At 39.4% G+C, this 20502-nt stretch overlaps 1 protein-coding gene and 1 pseudogene across 1 annotated transcript in view; one reads left to right on the plus strand and one right to left on the minus strand.

Moving 5' to 3' along the window:
- Positions 1-20502, minus strand: part of RNF150 (ring finger protein 150) — a 237109-nt gene that overhangs the window by 87189 nt on the left and 129418 nt on the right. The window lies entirely within an intron of this gene.
- LOC132425786 (ATP-dependent RNA helicase DDX50-like) lies at positions 5761-8077 on the plus strand (annotated as a pseudogene).

Below are 20502 nucleotides of genomic sequence, written 5' to 3' on the forward strand. Positions count from 1 at the left end.
CGAAAGATGAATGGATAAAGAAGATGTAGTACCTACAGACAATGGAATATTACTCAGCCATAAAAAGGAATGAAATTGGGTCATTTGTAGAGACGTGGATGGATCTAGAGACTGTCATACAGAGCGAAGTTAGAAAGAGAAAAACAAATATCGTATATTAACACATATATGTGGAACCTAGAAAAATGGTACAGATGAACTGGTTTGCAGGGCAGAAATAGAGACACAGATGTAGGGAACAAACGTATGGACACCAAGGGGGGAAAATGGTGGGGGGTGGGGCGGTGGGATGAATTGGGAGATTGAGATTGACATGTATACACTGATGTGTATAAAATGGATAACTAATAAGAACCTGCTGTATAAAAAAATAAATAAAATTCTAAAATTCAAAAGAAAAAAATAGGCAACCAAATTTTGGATATCCACAAAATTTTAAATTACCCATCACCCATTTATCAGGACATGAGAAAACATTTTCTCTTCCTATAAAGTATAATTAGCTACCTTAATGCATTTATTTTAAACTTAAGTGCTTAGTTACACTACCTGTGTTGTTCATCCCACTGTTGTACTTTCATGATATATGACATCCACTTGAAAAGACAGTGAAAATGGAAATGGGGCGGTTCTTTTCATCTAGACCTCAACCGTATTCATCTTCAATATTCATAATGAATTTCTAGGGCTGATGATGGTAAAAAATAGATGGGATTCTGGGATATTTCTCCATGCACTTTAGGCTATTACTGTGCGTGATAAAAAGAGATACTGAGGGTATCCACTTATCCCAATAGAAATAGTCATTAAGAATTTAGGTATTTAGGGTGTCCAAAAATAGTACAAAGTGGACTTGATGAATTATCTGAGCAGTCTGATCAATGCACAAAATCCAGGACCAAAAGCTGCTATAGGATCTAATCTGTTCAAATAAGACATGTGCACCAATGTGAGTTTTCAGACAATTCCCGGATCTTTGCTTCATTTTGAAGATGCAGCTAGCGTCCCAGAGAAGCCAGCAGATTCTCCCCAGGTAGGTTGTAGTGTAATTGCTCTGAGGGTGTACGTGAGGAGGGAGTGAGGGGAGAAGTGGGGGTGATGGGGGAGAGTGCGCTGAAAGCCCAGCTGAGAGATGTCCTCAGAGTTCAGTGCTGCCTTAAGCGTCTAATCCATGACACACAGGAGGCTCTGAGGCTCGGGGAAGAGAAGTTAACAAAAAGCATATTTTGTATGGGTAAAATCTACAAAGAGGTCCTGCTCTTTGGGCAATTCTGTGTATACTCTGACTCCTAGTCGCCGTAATACAGAGTGTCTCTTTTTGCAAAATGAAGTCCGCCTACCGTCTAGTTTCCTCCCAAAGGCACTTTCTACTTCTGAGTGATCGCTGCTGTGTAATTATCGTGTATCCCGGAAAAACTCTTCAGCCCTGCGAGAGAACGTGTGACCAGGACACACAGGACCCTGCAGCCAGTAGTTTTAGTGCTTCCTTTTCCCGGGAGAGGGCTCAGTTGCCATCATCTAATTTGCTACATGCAGATAAGTAAGGAATCAAAACAAAAGTTCAAAAAGCCAAAGAATGTCGAATAACCAGGAAATCCTTTACTTATGAATTCAAAACCAGGTTGCTTAAACACTGTGTTAATAGAATGTTTAGAAAACCAGCAGAGGGCTAGATATTTTACAGAGCTGGCGGCCGCATGCCTTCCTGTGCATCTTGGAGGGTGATAAGATCCCTCCTAGGTTCATGTGAGCAAAAACCCTTTTTCAGTTCTCTGCATCCTCTCTCCCCTAATCCTTACTTTAGTTCCACAGATGGCCCTTTAGAATTTAGTCAACACTAAGCGAAACCTGCAGTTTCCATCTGTAGATATTTTTTATTTATACACTTAATATCTACTTTTTTTTTTAAAAGAGTCAGCTCCTGATTATTATCTATTCTCAAGTGAGATAATGTATGTGAAACGACTTACAAAGCCTGCAAAGTACCATAGAACTGTAAAGTATTATCACTTTCTGCATTAATGTAAAAATTATTTTTAACAAACACAGATGCAAAAATAAAGCACTCACAAATAGATTCCAACCATATAGTAAAAACTCTTCACGACCCAGGGGATTTATCCTAGGAAGGTGAGGGTGATTTAACATTAGAAAGTATGTTAATGATTAGGGGAAGCTCAGTAAAGGATGTACAAGAAGGTTTTGTTTTACAACTTTTCTGTAAGTCTAAAAACATGTCCAAAAAAGTTTAAAACTTATTTATAGGTTTTTTTATACTTATTGTTTGGTAATGCTTAAGAGTCTAATTAGAGGTTATTTGGTCTACCTCTCTGGATGCATCTTAACTGAGACAACCAAGCGAGGAGGTGTATTTAGGAGGAGAGTGCCTTGTGTTTGGGTTATCTTGACTCTGGAGAGCCACATGGCAAACCAACCACAGAGGAGGAGAGGCGGGCAGAGAAATCTTCCCCAAAGAGGAGATGAGTTGTGTGTTAAATGGGATAGGGAGGGTGGGAGGGAGGGAGAGGCAAGAGGGAGGAGATATGGGGATATATGTATATGTATAACTGATTCACTTTGTTATAAAGCAGAAACTAACACAACATTGTAAATACTCCAATAAAGATGTTAAAAAAAAAAAAAAAAAGAGTCCAGGGCTTAGAATGCAGAGAGATGGCTGCCTTGGGCTATTCCTGGCAGAGAATCATAAATTCAAATCCTACAGGTGCCAGGTCAGGAATCTAAATATAAGCCCAGTGAAAAGACAATAGGAAATGAGATGATTTGAGAAGAAAATAACACACATCCATCTAAAGGTTGGTTTGTTTGTTTTTTTTAACTGGAAAGCACCTGGAGTTAGTCTTTGGGCCACTAGTTTTCAATCCATGATAGGTTCAAGAGTTTAAGAGGGAAGAGTAAAAGGATTTTGAGGTGTCTGTCTAGCCCAGCATCAGATGGAAAAGTAGACCAGACTTTATGACAGAAGCCCTATGGAGTACAGAGCTAATGTTCAATGAACTTTGGAAATAAGACCATAGGCCTAGAATATTTTCAAATACAGTTTTTCTGTGTAAATGAAAGTTTGCATGCAGGGAGAAACGAGGGTAGCAACTATCAGACTGCCGGTGAATGTCTCACCCCAAACCTTAATACATCACTGTGTGTGCTATATTTTATGCATAAGCACATCCCACAATTCTCTCCATTCCACAGCTTTCCAGGAATTATTCCTGGACGAACAGGGGAGGGAGCCTCAAAAGTAAATAAATTTCAAAATGGTAAAATATTCATTTGAGAAGTGGTTTGAGTACCTAGTGTGAAAACAGGAAGAGTAACAACAGTAAAGAGGTCAAATACTTTTTTTTTTTTTTTTGCGATATGCGGGCCTCTCACTGCTGTGGTCTCTCCCGTTGCGGAGCACAGGCTCCGGACGTGCAGGCTCAGCGGCCATGGCTCACGGGCCCAGCCGCTCCACGGCATGTGGGATCTTCCCGGACCGGGGCACGAACCCGTGTCCCCTGCATCGGCAGGCGGACTCTCAACCACTGCGCCACCAGGGAAGCCCTCAAATACATTATTGACAAGAGAATCAGATATGTACATTGAAAATAAGGGCATTACTGTAAACAAGGTACATTAGACATCTGAAAAAAGATTTAGATAAACATTTAGAACACTGTGTCTTTCCTTCATTACATCAGTAAAACAAATAAAATTTGATATTTAGTATCTACCAAAGATTCCAGGTTTGTTCCAGAGAATGAAACATAAAAATTCCATTTTTGGGGGGAATTAAAAAAAATGTGTTAATGCGTTTCAGTACATTAACAAATTAAAGGAATACAACATATGATTATCTGGTGTAGCTAGCTGTCCTCCAATATCTGCTCTCTTGCACTTCTATGATATTAGTGTCTCAGATGGGCACGGGCTGTTGAGTGAAAAGCAGTTAATCATCAGTAGCCTCCCTTGCAGCTGGATATGGCTATGCGATGAATATTTGGCCATTGAGATGCTGAGTGGAGATGACGTTTGCTACTCCAAGGTCTTATCCATAAAAGGGCTGAGTATGTGCATCCCAGATCCTCTCTCCTTTTCTCTGACTTAACATGGAGAGATGTAGAGCAGCCAGCTTCTTAGAAACCTAAGCCATATGTTGGGAATGGTACCCATTCTGATCCTTATTAAGAGAAATATATGGAAACTTACTTAATGTGATATAAAGTATCTTCCAGAAATAGTACATTAAATGGAAGAAACATTAGAAGTTTTCAATTCAATTCATGAACAAGACAAGGATGAGTCCATATTTAAAGTAGAAGTAATATTTGGTGCAAAGAAACATAGGAATTAAAGTGGTAAATCTTGGAAAGGAAGAGTACAAACTGTCATTATTTGACGGATCACATGACCATCTGAAAAAGCCAAGATAACTCAGCTATTAAAATTAGGAGAATGTTCAGTAAAATATAAGATTCAAGATCAACATACAAAAATTAGGAGGTTCCTATACACCAGTAATACCTAACGAGAATATGTAATGGAAAAAGTGATCTATACATATAGCAGCAGAAGTCATAAAATATCTAAGGATAAACCTAATAAATACTAGCCTTATATGAAGAAAACTATACAATAAAGTTTCTTTGTAAGACATCAAAAATTTCTGAAGAAGCAGATTTTATTTCAGCCAAAGTGTTATTCAGTATTATGTAGTTAGTTTCCAAACATATGTGATTTTTAAAGTTATCCATTTGCAATCATTATTATTTTGCTATTGTTGCATTATGGTCAAAGGAATACAGTCTCTTGATATTGATCCTTAATCATCTAATATATTTTTGGGGGGTAAATGTTCCATTTATATTCAGAAACAGTGTATTTGAAAACATTATTTGCTGTGTATACATATCTCATTGATTAAGCTTATTAATTATATTTAGATCTTCTGTATCTGTTCATTTTCGCCTGCTTGATTGTCTCAAAGGGGAGTGTCAAAATGTCTCATACAACTGTTGCTCTATATGTTTTCTCTCTGAAATTCTGTCAGTTGCTGCTGTACTTAGAGTTTGTGTAGTTAACTGCATGTGTGTTCATGACGGTTATATCCACTCACACTATTGTTGCTGTAGAGAGGTCTGATGCCATCATGATTCTTGTTGTTTGGAAGTGATCTGCTCTTCCTCTTTGTAACCTTTTGGAGTTACATTAGAGAATAATCTTTGATATTCTTAAATGTCACTAGGTCTATTTATGAGTATTCACCCATTAGTTTGGTAGTACGTGAACACTTTCAATTCAAGCTATTTCATGCTTTCTTTGATTCTAAAACATTTATCTTCATACTTTATTGAAATATTTCCTCCTATATTTTTTCTCTCCTGTGATTCCTATTATCCTGTTGGTGGTACTTATTTTTCTGGTCACCATATTTTTTTAATACTTTCCCCCTCTCATTTAAAAAAATTTTATTTTGAAATAATTATAAACTAATAAGTGGCAAAAATAATACACAGAGGTCCCATGCACCCATCTCCCAGCCCCCTCCAATGGTGGCATCTTACATATTATAGTGCATTATCAAAACAAGAAATTGATTGGCACAATACAATCAACTAGATTATAGGACTTAGACATCATTAGTTTTGGCAAAACTACACCTAAAATGTCTTCGTATAAGACTCTGTGACAGGTGGCTGCCCGTAGGTGGTTGTGGCCGCCGTGCCCAGAGGGAGGCGGCGGCAGCGGTGGCGGCGAATGATGCCTGGGAAACTCCTCTGGGGGGACATTTTGGAGCTGGAGGCACCTTTGGAGGAGACCGAGAGCCAGAGGAAGGAGAGGCAAAAGAACTCTGTGGATATTGGAATTCGGATACGGGATTATGGACCTGTACTTCCCTTATAAGGCTGTTATGAAGATTTAAAACAAGATAAGCTGAAAACATATTACACAATGCTGGAGTGACAGAAGGAAGTCAAGGCACCATTATGACTCAGATGGGAAATCAGAAACAACAGAAAATGGTGTTGCAGATGACCGGGATGCTCCCAAACCCAAACGAGCTAAAATGAAAGAGAAGCTAAATGGTGACACCGAGGAAGGATGTAACAGACTTTCAGATGAATTTTCTAAATCTCGTAAGTCAAGAAGAAAAGACCTAGCAAATGGAGATATTGATGAATATGAAAAAAAATCAAAGCAAGTGTCATCCTTAGATAGCTCTACTCATAAATCAAGTGATAATCAACTAGAAGAGACCCTAACACGTGAACAGAAAGAAGGAGCATTCTCCAATTTCCTTATTTCTGAAGAGACTATAACGCTTCTGAAAGGTCGAGGGCTAACATATCTCTTTCCTATTCAAGTTAAGACTTTTGGTTCTGTATATGAAGGCAGAGATTTAATTGCTCAAGCGCTGACAGGAACAGGAAAGACATTCTCTTTTGCCATCCCCTTGATTGAAAGACTCCAAAGACATCAAGAGACAATTTAAAAAAGCCGCTCACCAAAGGTACTTGTTTTGGCTCCTACAAGGGAACTGGCAAACCAAGTAGCCAAAGACTTCAAATATATAAGTAGGAAACTCAGTGTGGCGTGTTTTTGTGGTGGAACATCATATCAAAGCCCAATTAATCATATTCAAAATGGTATTGACATCTTGGTTGGGACCCCTGGTCGTATCAAAGATCACCTGCAGAGCGGCTGATTAGATCTTTCTAAACTGCGCCACGTTGTGCTGGATGAAGTGGATCAAATGTCAGATTTAGGTTTTGCTGAACAAGTTGAAGATATTATCCACGGATCCTACAAAACTGATTCTGAAGACAATCCTCAGACTTTACTTTTTACTGCAACTTGCCCACAGTGGGTATACAAAGTTGCAAAAAAATACATGAAATCCAGATATGGACAGGTTGACCTTGTCGGGAAAATGACTCAAAAGGCTGCAACTACTGTGGAACATCTGACCACCCAGTGCCATTAATCTCAGAGGCCAGCAGTTATTGGAGATGTCCTTCAAGTCTACAGCGGGTCTAAAGGGAGGGCTATTATCTTCTGTGAGACCAAAAAGAATGTAACTGAAATGGCCATGAATCCACACATAAAAGAGAATGCCCAGTGTTTACATGGCAACATCACACAGTCACAAAGAGAAATTACACTGAAAGGCTTCAGAGAGGGTCGTTTTAAAGTTTTGGTGGCAACCCATGTGGCTGCCCGTGGTTTGGACATTCCTGAGGTTGACCTGGTGATTCAGAGTTCACCTCCACAGGATGTTGAGTCCTCTATTCATCGCTCTGGACGCACAGGTAGAGCTCGTCAGACAGGGGTTTGCATATATTTTTATCAACCAAGAGAAAGATATGTGGAACATATGTCAATTAATATGTCAATTAAGATATGTGGAACAAAAAGCACGAATTACTTTTAAACGTGTAGATGTTCCTTCTACAATGGATTTAGTTAAATCTAAAAGCATGGATGCCATCAGGTCTCTGGCTTCCATTTCTTATGCTGCTGTTGATTTTTTCCGACCATCAGCCCAGAGACTGATAGAAGAAAAAGGGGCAGTGGATGCACTGCCTGCAGCATTAGCCCACATCTCTGGCGCACCAAGTTTTGAACCACGTTCTTTAATCACCTCTGATAAGGGGTTTGTGACCATGACTCTGGAAAGCCCAGAAGAAATACAGAACGTTAGCTGTGCTTGGAAAGAACTTAACAGAAAGCTGAGTAGCAGTGTTGTGTCCCAAACTACCAGAATGTGCCTCCTAAAAGGAAACATGGGCATTTGCTTGGATGTTCCCACACTGAGTCAGAAAGGTTACAGGAAGAGTGGCATGATTCAGACTGAATACTCTCAGGGCCAGCCAAGTTGCCTGAAACTGAAGAATATTATGATGGAAACACATCTTCTAATTCCAGACGGAGGAGCTGCTGGTCAAGTGGCCGGTGTGGCCGGCCAGGTAGACAGAGTCCACAGGGGAGTCGGTCAGGAAGTCGACAAGATGGTAGAAGACTAAGTGGGAACAGAAATCGATCAAGAAGCAGGGGCCACAAACGGAGTTTTGACTGAGATAGTTGATCTACCAGTGTGAGCTTGCCTATTTCTGCCTAACCATGTACATTATCCACCAAAACATTAGGTCATCATAGTTGAGGTCTGTTTCCGCTATTTGCAAAGAAGTTGGTTGTATTTTTTTTTAAGTATTTCACAAGAATGGTTGTAAACAAATCTACTTACCCAGTTATACCTTTGAATAAAAAAACCTCCTTTTATTGTCTCTTAAAAAAAAACAACTCTATTTTATCACACATATAGAGTCATATAACTACTACCCACAATTAAAATATTGAAATATTCCATCACCATAAAGGAATTCCCTCTCCCTCTCTTTCCCCTTCTCTAACCCCTGATGTCTCCATCTCTTTAATTTTGCCTTTTCTAGAATGTTATATAAATGGAATCATACCTTTTGAGATTGGCTTTTTTCACTCAGGATAATGTCCTAAACATCCATCTAGGTTGTAAGGTTGCATGTATGAGTAATTCATTCCCTCTCATTGTTGAGTAGTATTCTATGGTATGGAATATGGTACATCAGAGTTTAACTGTTCACCCATTGATGGACATAAGGGTTATTTCCAGTTTTGGGCTATTAAAAAACTTCTATGAACATTAGTGTACAAGTTTTTGTAGGAATACAAGTTTTCCTTTTTCTGGGATGAATGCCAAGAAGGAATACAATTGTTAGGTTGTATGATAACTGCATACTTGGTTTTAAAAAGAAATTACCAAACTGTTTTCCAGAGCGGCTGTATTATTTTCCATTCCCATCAGCAATATATGAGTGATCCAGTTCCTCAGCATCCTTGTCAGCATTTGGAATGCTCACTGTTTTTAATTTTAGCCATCATAATAGATATATAGTGATATTTCATTGTGTCTTTTGTCCATTCTAGCGGACACATGGAAGAGTTTCTCAAGCTGATCTTCCAGCTCATGAATCTGTCTTTAGCTGTATCCATTCTGTATTTTACCTCATTTATTGTGTTCTTTAATATTTAAACTATTGTATTTTTCATACTGAATGTTTCCCATTGGTTCTTCTTATTTTTTTTTTAACAACATTTAGCTCCTGCTGCATAGAATCTTCCCTTAATATTTGTGGTCCATCTTTTCAATCACTCTTTCTTAGCTGGTATCTACTCATTCTGTACCTTCTTTAATAATGGTGATACTCCTCAGTTGTCTTGTGAGCTCATGTGTCCCTTGTGGAATCAGCTACTCTGCCTGGTCATGTTTTCTGGAGAATAACCAAGGCAGGGGCCCTAGTTTTGTTCTTCCAGAAGATTAAGAAGAAATATGAATAAGCTCAGATGGCCCCAAGCACCACAGAAGAGCCAGCGGCTCCTCCCATTCAGGCAGGCCCTTCAAGATCACGGATTGCTTGACCTACTGTCACCTGGCCCCATCCCCAACCTGAGGCGCTGCGGAAGTTTAGGCCTCCTAAGTCATGAGTTACCTCCCAGATCCTTATAGCTACACTGCTCTGTCCATCATCTAGTCCAACCCAACTTCCTACCCACGTCCTGCTCCTCAAACCCTTCCTCTATGACTCTCGGAAATTTAAGTCTCGGAAATTTAAATCAAATTCTCTAGTAGCTTCCATCTCTTCTGGGAATGATGCTTTCACTCCCTCGATCCTCCACCTTTTTGCTTTGATTGAGCTGGCTGCCCTATGAGGACACTACTTTCTCTGAACTGTGATCAAGGGGCAAGTCTTTTTTTTTTTACATTTTTATTAAACCCACATACCTCAGGGCCAGAAGACGGATGGGTGTCCATACTCCATCTTGCTACTTCCCAACCTTTACTCCTAACCTCATCCTATTCACCTTCAAAAACCACTTATCTTTTGAGATTCTCTCCACCTGGATGGATAACTCTCTCTCCCCTCTCTTGGCCTCATCTGCCAACCTCCTGTTCATCTCTTTTATCATCCTCTTTAGCTCCCCTAGCTTCTAATAGTCATCCTCCTTGGACTGGAAATTTATTTTATTTTTTTCATGTACAGGGTTTTTAAAATGGTGGCAAAATACACATAACATAAAATTTACCATCTTAACCATTGTAAGTATACGGTTCAGCGGCATTAAGTACATTCACATTGTCGTGCAACCATCATCCCCATTCATCTCCAGGATTCTTTTCATCTTGCAGCACGGAAGCTGTGTACCCATTATACAATATTCTCCCCTCCTCTGAGGCCCTGGCATCCATGATTCTACTTTCTGTCTCTATGAATCTGACTACTACAGATACCTCATATAACTAGAATCATAGAGCATTTGTCTTTTTGTGACTGGCTACCTTCATTTAACATGAAGTCCTCAAGGTTCATTCATGTCGCAGCATGTGTTAGATTTTCCTTCTGCTACATTAATGAATACTATTCCATTGTACGTACTTAACTATATTTTACTGATCTGTTCACCCATCAATGGACACTTGGGTTGCTTCTACGTTTTGGCTACTCTGAATAATGCTGCTATGAACATGAGTGTACAAATATCTGTTCATGGACTGGAATTTTAGTATTCACAAGGATAATCCACCCAAAACTCCGGCCTGTTGGCTGTTTTTTCCCCTCTTCTCCATTGACCCTCCTTTTCCTCCAGTCCTTCTTAGACACACATTCCCACTGTCTTCCTCTGGCCCTTGTCACTCCTAGAAATTGCACCACCTCTGATCTCAAAGATGTCACTTTCTTACTACCCATCATCCCCCTCCTGGCTTCACTTCTGTCCTCACCTAGCCTAGATCATATGGTCCATAATTATAAGAACTCCTCTAAAAATACAGCTAGCTCCCGTGCTCTTCCATTTCTCCATAGAATGTGGCCTACAAAATTTTCTTTTCCTATGCCTCCACTGCATCATGGGAACACGGTTAAGAGAAAAATCTCACAAGTCAGCTGTTTTCACTTTGAATTTACGATCCCTTTCCTCGAATGAACCCCTTCCCCTCTCCTTCCCCTTCCCTAGCCCCTGATGTCCACTTATCTGTTCTCCATCTCTATAATTCTGTCATTTCTAGAATGTTATATAAATGGAATCATGCAGTATGCAATCCTTTGAGATTGGCCTTTGGCTTTTTTTCACTCAGCATAATGTAGAACACCTGTTCTACTCTGTTCTGGACCCGCTTTCCCTTTGTCCAAGTGATGACCTCATATCTTTATATCTCTCCTCAAACCTCCTGTACACCCCTTCCCACCCACATTCTCTATTAGCTATCTTACTGCAGGAGTCACTGAGAAAAAATACCCATCAGAGGGAAATATCTTGTCTTATTATTAAATGAGGTAATTCACAGTGAAGAACTTAGCACAGAGCCTGCCATATAAAAACCACAATACAGATGTTAAGTTTTATTGGTATGATTATTGTCTTACCACTACCAGATGTATCCTGAAACCCATGTACTACTATACTTGTTGGGAATGGTAACGATGCTGTCTGGGACACAGTCTTAGTCTGGACAATAAAAATAGTTTTCAGGGGATAAAAACAAATTCACAGTAAGATGACTTCAGGAGTGTAGAAATTGATCATTCAGGAACCAAAGTGATAACCTTTAGTGCAAACCAACTGACATTTTTTCGCCAGAAGACCTCTAAGTTCAAAATATTAAAGATTCATCTGAGTTGTTGGGTAAAAACTGGTCATCTGTGCTCCCTCAATGCTTTGCTTACAACTTGAAATATGCCAAACTCCGGGTGTTACTAAAGTGCACTTTATTTTTTTAAATGAAGCCAAAATCGTAATTTATTACTTAATATATGTCAGCCATATGGACTAAGTACTTTTTCTTTTTTGAATGAAAGATTCTTTTTTATTATTATTTATTTTTAATGAATTTTTAAATTTTATTTATTTTTGGCTGCGTTGGGTCTTCGTTGCTGTGCACAGGCTTTCTCTAGTTGTGGCGAGCAGGGGCTACTCTTCGTTGCAGTGCGTGGGCTTCTCATTGTGGTGGCTTCTCTTGCTGTGGAACACGGGCTCTAGGCATGCGGGCTTCAGTAGTTGTGGCATGCGGGCTCAGTAGTTGTGGCGCATGGGACCTGTTGCTCCGTGGCATGTTCCTGGACCAGGGCTCGAACCCACGTCCCCTGAACTGGCAGGCGGATTGCTAACCACTGCACCACCAGGGAAGCCCCTGAATGAGTCTTTAATTCTACAGTGCTTACAATTTTTGAAAGTTTCACACACGATTCCATACAATCTTATAATAACCTTTTTCCCCCTACCCCTGTGTTGCCCCTCCCCCTTCCCTCTCCCCATGGGTAGCCTTGACGATGCAGGGGACACGGGTTCGTGCCCCGGTCCGGGAAGATCCCACATGCTGCGGAGCGGCTGGGCCCGTGAGCCATGGCCGCTGAGCCTGCGCGTCCGGAGCCTGTGGTCCGCAACGGGAGAGGCCACAACAGTGAGAGGCCTATGTACCGCAAAAAAAAAAAAAAAAATTTTAAAGGAGATGCTCACAATAGCTAACTTTATTTTCCTTGGAAAAGCTCTAGTAACTTAATTAACTCACTGATATTGGTTCCTCAGCTACACTTGAGGTGATCAACGACTCAGGCTTTTAAAAAAATTTATATTTTTTCCTAATTTACAAGTGTGCAGAATTTTCTATGAATTTGTGGTAACTGTAGGGGGAGTGATGAATATAAAATAACGTATTTTATTTATAGCCTGACCTGTAAGCATTTTCTTAGAACATATTCAGTAAATCAGAATCATAAATAACTTACTTCTAGTTTTTGTGAGAATTCTGAATGGTTAAAAATGATACAGAGTCCAGGCTGACATAAGAGAAATCACAGAATACTAAATTGACTTTTACACTAATTCAGTTTTTATTGGAGCAAATAATCGTGCTTAGAGAACCTTCTGCTTACATATAAAATGTTTTAAGTTCTAATTTTAGTTTGTACAAAAACCAATATACATGTAAGTCTCATTAAGGAGCAGAATAATGGAATTGCAGGATAGGAGATTACAAGAGATTAAAACTCCCCAGCGTTTTCTCTTCCTAGTAATCTAATAAATGAAATTAAATAGCAGATTCATTTACCATAACTTCTAGCTTGGTGACCCTGGAAGATTTACTAAATCTTTAAGCTTCAGGTTCATTATCTCCAAAACTCTAATAGTAAGTGTACCTAATCCAAAGGGTTGAGTGAGGATTAAATGAGATAATACATATAAAGAACCCAGAGCAGAGTAAGTAGTCAATAAATATTAATAGTTATTATATCATGTATTTCATCTATCAAATAATTATTTAAAACATTCCAGACAGTGTAAAACTTGCATTTAGACCAGAGGAGTAGGTAGGGGTGGGAAGGAGCACACCAACCTTGGCTTTCACTGGGACCCAGAAACAAAGGATGAGCTTCTGGACAACCTAGAGCACCTGAATACTACAGGGACAGCTCGAAACAGCTTGGGGCCACAAGGCTCATGCTGAGCAAATTCCCGTTTCTACAACATGACCTCCCGTTGGTCAATGAAAGGAAACTCTGTAGCATTTAAATCAAAAATTAATCTTCAGGGCTTCCCTGGTGGCGCAGTGGCTGAGAATCTGCCTGCCAATGCAGGGGACACGGGTTCGAGCCCTGGTCTGGGAAGATCCCACGTGCCGCGGAGCAACTGGGCCCGTGAGCCACAACTACTGAGCCTGCGCGTCTGGAGCCTGTGCTCCACAACAAGAGAGACCGCGATAGTGAGAGGCCCGCGCACCGCGATGAAGAGTGGCCCCCGCTCTCCGCAATGAGAGAAAGCCCTCGCACAGAAACGAAGACCCAACACAGTCATAAATAAATAAATAAATATATCTTTAAAAAAAAAATTAATCTTCAAAGGAAAAGTGAACATAACTGGGCCAGCAATTAATGGTCCATCTCATGTTGCTCTCTTAAGGTAGTGAAAAATAAAAATTGGTTAATTTTTAGTTTGAAACAGTCACATAATCAACACAAACATGGATTTGTGTTTTGTTCTGCTTTGAACTACTGGGAAAAATCACATCAATTATTCCCCACTGGACTATTTTTAACATTGCATGGCCAGAACTTATAATTACAATTTAAAAACAATCATATTATCTTGGATCTAGTGAACTTTTAGATATTTATTCTATGTACCATTGCATAGAATAGAGAAATATACATGAATCATATCTTTTCATAACTTTTCTTATTTGTTTGGTAGAAATGGCCCAGAATTCTCAATTCATTGCATAATTATTAAATGCCTCATTCCTTTCCTTGATTCATCTCTAGTTTCTTTTTAGTATTCTCCAAAGTTGTTTTCAGTAGTCTTTGAAAACTAGAAGTGAAAATTCCCTTTATTAAAAGTTCAGATTGGAAAATCCCTTTCTTACGAGAAATTATTTGTTTTGGTTTCTAGAAGCTGGGAGTCCCCACATAGTTTTCCCTGTGGTAAGATGACATGGATTACGAATTCAACAAATAATTAAGGTCAGTTAAAAGACCAACTGTTAATATATTGAGAAAACGTATCAAAAATGACAGAACTTGATGATATACCTTGGTGGATAGTAAATGGCTTCTCAGAGCCCAAACTCCAAAATGGAAAACACTGCATATCCTTCGGCTGGACCCATAAATTCTAGCAACTGGTTGTGATGGACATTGCTATGAAATGCTTTTAGACTAACGGGTAAGTGAATCAAGTTTATACGGCTCCTTGGTCTTTATGCCTCTATCAGTAGATCTCAGGACAGGGAGAAGTGGGTCCATTTTATCAGGATCTCAGGTCTAGGAAGGAGAGAAGGTTGGAAAACTGAGTATGCATTTTGAAAAAGCTTAACAGATCTGAAATATACCTCTCTTGTCCTTTGTTCAATACATTCTACACTGTAAGTCAAAGAGTGTCTGCAGCAGATGGTGTCCATTACCCACCCATACCCCCTAGCACATACCATTTTAGCATACACTGCCCTGAATTTCAGTTGCTAGCACCTGGATTTCTTTGAGTAAATGGCTTTCCTTGACCACTAGACTCAGGACTGTGTGTGGGAAAGGAGGAATTACCACCACTGGAGAGCAGTCTTGAACTAGTGACTGAGGAAGCTGGTGCATAAGTACCTCAGCTCCCTCCTCCCTGTGCTGGTAGAACTTTGTGGTACATTTCCCAGCCATTTCCCAGAGCTCCCCAGTGGGATTAAATTTCAGTGGCTCATGGTGGTAACCTGCTTAATAACACACACTTTATTGGGTTCTTTCCTTCCCTGCCACATTTCTCCATTCCCCAACTGGTGTTTCCTGGAATCACCTCTCAAATAAATGGCTTGTACTTGAATCCTTGCCTTAGGTCTGCTTCTGGGTAAACCCAAACTGTGCCAAAAGTACTACTCTTCTTCTTTCCTTTCTTTATAGTTCTCTGATATCCTACATACTTGCTCTACTGGCTTACTTTAGTGACATATACTGCTTCATAAATATCACTCTTCAAGAGGTTTACACACAGGAAAAAAAAGCAAAAACATGAACTCTTCCCCTCTTCCCCACCTATTTTTTAACTAAAAAAAAAAAATCATTTAGCAGAAGTAGCTCTTTCATACTTTCTCATGCCCACTTGTCCTCATATAGCTGCAGTCACATATAGCTACTGAAAACTACCATTCAAACCACCTATCTGAAGGGACAGTCAACCATCCTTCTCTCCCATCTCTACCCTTAAGGGAGAAGGATATTCTTTGGATATTGAGCATCCACTGAAATCACTGAACACATCAGTCATTCTATAACGCCTGCTGTCCAACATGGTAGCCATTAGCCACATGCTGTCCTTGAGTACTTGAAATGTAGCAAGTATGGCTGAGGTATTGAATTTTTAATGTTAGTTAACTTAAATTTTAATTTAAAACCATTACTCAGCTCAATTACTGGAAAACTTCTAAGTATGTCTGAGACAACTTGTGTAGGAGAATCTACTTTTTGCAAGTGTAAGTTTTATAAAATCTAAATACAGATCAAGTATGTCTGATGAAAATGTAGCGTCCAAATTGAGATGTGCTGAAGTGTAGAGTACGCACTGGGATTTGAAGACCAGCACGAAAAATATCATTAGAAATTATTAATATTTGACAATACTGAGATACTTTAACACTGATAAGATACTGAAATGATAACATTTGTGCTAACTGGGTTACATTAAATATATTAAATTTAATTTCTCCTGTTTCTCTTTCCTTTCTTTTTTTTAAAATGTGGCTACTAGAAATTTAAATTACATATGTGGCTCACATTATTTTTCTATTGCATAGCGCTGCTCAGTCACCTTACCCACAACTTATATTTGCTAGCCTAGTGGGTAAAATCATGGCTATATAAAAAGATTAAGACAAAGAAATAACACTCTCTTTTCTTAAGGGGTTGACATTTCAAAAGGAATGTCACAAGTTCGGTAGTAATACTGAAGCCAAACTTAAGAGCAAAATAAAAAGAAAAGGCATATAAAACTTCCTCATGGAAAGTAGCTGTTTTCTTACCTGAATAGATTACTGATATTAAAGTTAATTACGGAAAGTGATTTAAGGAACAATGTTATCCTCTTTAAAAGCCTACAAAGCTTGCTCTGCCTGAACATTGAAGTAAGTGCTCTGCCGATGTCAGCTTTCTAGACTTGAATGGGATAAAATAATCAGGCAATAAGGTCCTAGAAGAGGCCTTATCATCCACCCTGACATCATCTTCTCCTTCACTTTACAGATGAGGGAAATATGGACTAACCAGGTTAGGTGACTTTTTAAAGGTTAGAAATGATTTTGTAAATAAGTTCATTTGTTCCCTTTTTTAGATTCCACATATAAGCGATATCATCTGTCTTTCTGACTTACTTCGCCCAGTATGACAATCTCTAGGTCCATCCATGTTGCTGCAAATGGCGTTATTTTTTTCTTTTTATGGCTGAGTAATATTCCATCGTATATATATCCCACATCTTTATCCATTCTTCTGTTGCTGGACATTTAGGTTGCTTCCGTGCCCTGGCTATTGTAAACAGTGCTGCAATGAACATTGGGGTTCATGTATCTTTTCGAATTACGGTTTTCTCTGAATATATGTGTAAGAGTGGGATTGCTGGGTCATATTGTAGCTCTATTTTTAGTTTTTTAAGGAACCTCCATACTGTTCTCCATAGTGGCTGTACCAATTTACATTCCCACCAACAGTGTAGGAGGGTTCCCTTTTCTCCACACCCTCTTAGCATTTATTGTTTGTAGATTTTTTGATGTTGGCCATTCTGACTGGTGTGAGGTGATGCCTCATTGTGGTTGTCAGGGGATAAGTGGGGAAGGGATAAACTGGGAGATTGGGATTGACACATACACACTGCTACATATAAAATAGATACTAATAAGAACCTACTGCATAGCACAGGGAATTCTACTCAGTACTCTGTAACGACCTATATGGGAAAAGAATCTAAAAAAAGAGTGGATATATGTATATGTATAACTGATTCACTTTGCTGTACACCTGAAACTAACACAACGTTGTAAATCAACTAGACTCCAATAAAACTTTAAAAAAAGAAATGATTTTGTTCTTTCTCAAAGGAGACGGAAAACATTCATTCTCAAATATAATTTATGTTCCTATTAGTAAAACGCTTTGTGTCATTGCAAAACTCATACATTTAAACTGGTGGTTCTCAGATGGACCAACTCTTCTTGATATTTCCTTCCATAGTTCCAAATACGTTTATACTAACATTTCTTGGATTATTAATTTTGAACATTTTCTATTGACATCCTGTCATCGTAGATAACTTAACTCATATTCACTCTACCATCCCTACATCACCACCTAAGCCCTCATTGGATGAATCAATAATATTCAATGCAAATACTGTTCACTGTAGAGCCAGGTAGTATATTACAATTACACACCTTTTCTTCATTTTTCCTGAAGTTAATAATTGCATCATTCTTCCATTTGCCTGTTTTTCCATATTTCCATTGTTCCCTCCACCCCCCATGCTACTATCTCTGCACGTGCTTACAAATAACATTTCCTATAATCCTCAAACACATTAGTTCCACTTGTCTTTTATATGGGAACAATTCCCTCATGGAACCCTCTGTCCTCCTGTTCCAATATGACCTGAATTCTTTGAAGCTCAATATACAGCAATTAGTAGGGGCTTATCTTACACGGCAATCTAATAATGGAAAAATTTTACTTGACTTTTCACTTTTAAAGTCAACTGTAAAACTGTCTCTGATTTGTATTTTGCAGACATATATTAAATAACAGCAAAACAGTACCACGACCATCACAAACAACCCAGCACCCCACACACTGAAAACGCTGATTGGTAGTTCTCATGAATACGTACAATGGAAAAGACAGCCCTTATTTTAAGCATTTTGGTTGCCCCTCCAGCAAAGGCTATCACAAGCCATAGAGGTTTAACCCCATTGCTGCCCAGACCCTGGCTGCTTCCAAAGTGGCCCTAAGGTCTGGAGCGCACAGGTGCTGGTGTCAGTGAGGTTTCCAGGGTTACCAAGTACGTATCACATCACTTTTGGAAAATAGCATCAAGAGGCTTTTAAGCTAAGGTAATGTGGATCCAGTTGGAATTTCAAGACAGGCTTTATTATCGTGGTGGTTGGTGGTGGCATCCGGTTCCTGATTACCTAATCTCATCCACAGAAAGTCCACGGAGGAGATTCCTGATGTGGGCAGAGCTATGGAGAACTCTTGTGGAACCACAGAGCTCTACTTCAGGGAGCCACCCAGAGACCACCTGCCAAGTCCAAACTCCGTATTTTGCAAAAGAGAAAACTGAGGCCTAGGAAGCTTACCCAAGACAAAAAGGAAGCCGGTGGCAGCTTCTAAGTAGGCTTTAAAAACATTCATAAAGATGAAAGTAACTGACTGGTAACAGATAAATTATGATCTTACAGATGGATGTCGTTACTTTGTATAAGCTAAGCTTCCTGGAAGAAGCAAAATCATTTAAATATTCATCTCAATAATTCTAACTCTTGGGGCTTCCCTGGTGGCTCAGTGGCTGAGAATCTGCCTGCTAGTGCAGGGGACACGGGTTCGAGCCCTGGTCTGGGAGGGTCCCACATGCCGCAGAGTGGCTGGGCCCGTGAGCCACAACTGCTGAGCCTGCGCGTCTGGAGCCTGTGCTCCGCGGCAGGAGAGGCCGCGATGGTGAGAGGCCCGCGCACCGCGATGAAGAGTGGCCCCCACTTGCCACAACTAGAGAAAGCCCTCACGCAGAAACGAAGACCCAACACAGCAAAAATAAATAAATAAATAAAAATAAAAATAAATTAATAAACTCCTACTCCCAACATCTTAAAAAAAAAAATTCTAACTCTTGGGCATTTACCCTGTAATATTAACAACTAACTGTGTAAACTGAAGCATCGAATCACAATCTTTCTAGCTCCTTGTTGTTTTTTTTTCCTAAACCACATGGAACACAAATCTTGAGGACTTATTAATTATTTATCATCTGGCTTTGGAGGCAATAGCAGAAGCAAGTTGTAGGTGAGTGCTGACAGGCTGATTCTGGAAAGACCCAGCCAGTCATAGGTTACCAACCAGAGAAATTAAGAGCCTTTCACTTCTTGTTCAGAGAGAGCTTTGCCAAAATCCTTAGACACGGGAGCAAATTCACTGACTGACTTGTACAAAGAGACGGTGGCCAGTAACCAAAAAAGAAAAAAAAAATCAAGAACAAATGAACAAAATGAAAAAGAATGTTTTTTCCTTTCTTTTGGATCTGTTTTTTATTTGAATTTTCCAAATTATAGCTAGGTTCTTCTAGACAACCCTGCTAATGCATGGCAATTCTGGCATTTATATTCACTGGCTGACACATGCCCCAAGACTGCACTGTAAACATCAAGGAGCCAAAGGCTTCTTCAGACACCCATCCCAGGCTCTCCATGTGATGCCTCCACAGACAATGCAGAGTGTTCATTATCTGGAGCGAAACGTTTCCCTTTGCTTATTCTAGAAATTGCTACTTGCTTTCTCTTTTGTAGACATCTCTGAAGTGAAACAAAATGATAGCTTTCGTCACTCCACTAACAACTTTCCTCTGGAAAATCTTTTGCAAATATTAGTTTCTGAAGCCTCCGAGCCACTCTAACAGTACAACCATAAAACTTCGTTTCCTCACTAGAAAACACCACTCTGAAAGTCAAGACTTCAGCCTTAAATAAGAGTCTAACTAAGGCAAAAGACAGTTACATATGTGAGTTGCTGGCAACCGATAAAGCATCTTTCAAAATCTGAAACAAATAAATATATTCTAAGTGAAATTTAAGAACGATAAGTCATAAGGGAATAATATTAACTAAAGGATAAATTTAGAGAGCAAAGAAAAGTGTGTTTGATTTTTTTTCCCCAGTGTAATGATAGAATAATTACACCAAAT

Source organism: Delphinus delphis, chromosome 5 (genome assembly GCF_949987515.2).
Source record: "Delphinus delphis chromosome 5, mDelDel1.2, whole genome shotgun sequence".
Classification (NCBI taxonomy): Eukaryota; Metazoa; Chordata; class Mammalia; order Artiodactyla; family Delphinidae; genus Delphinus; species Delphinus delphis.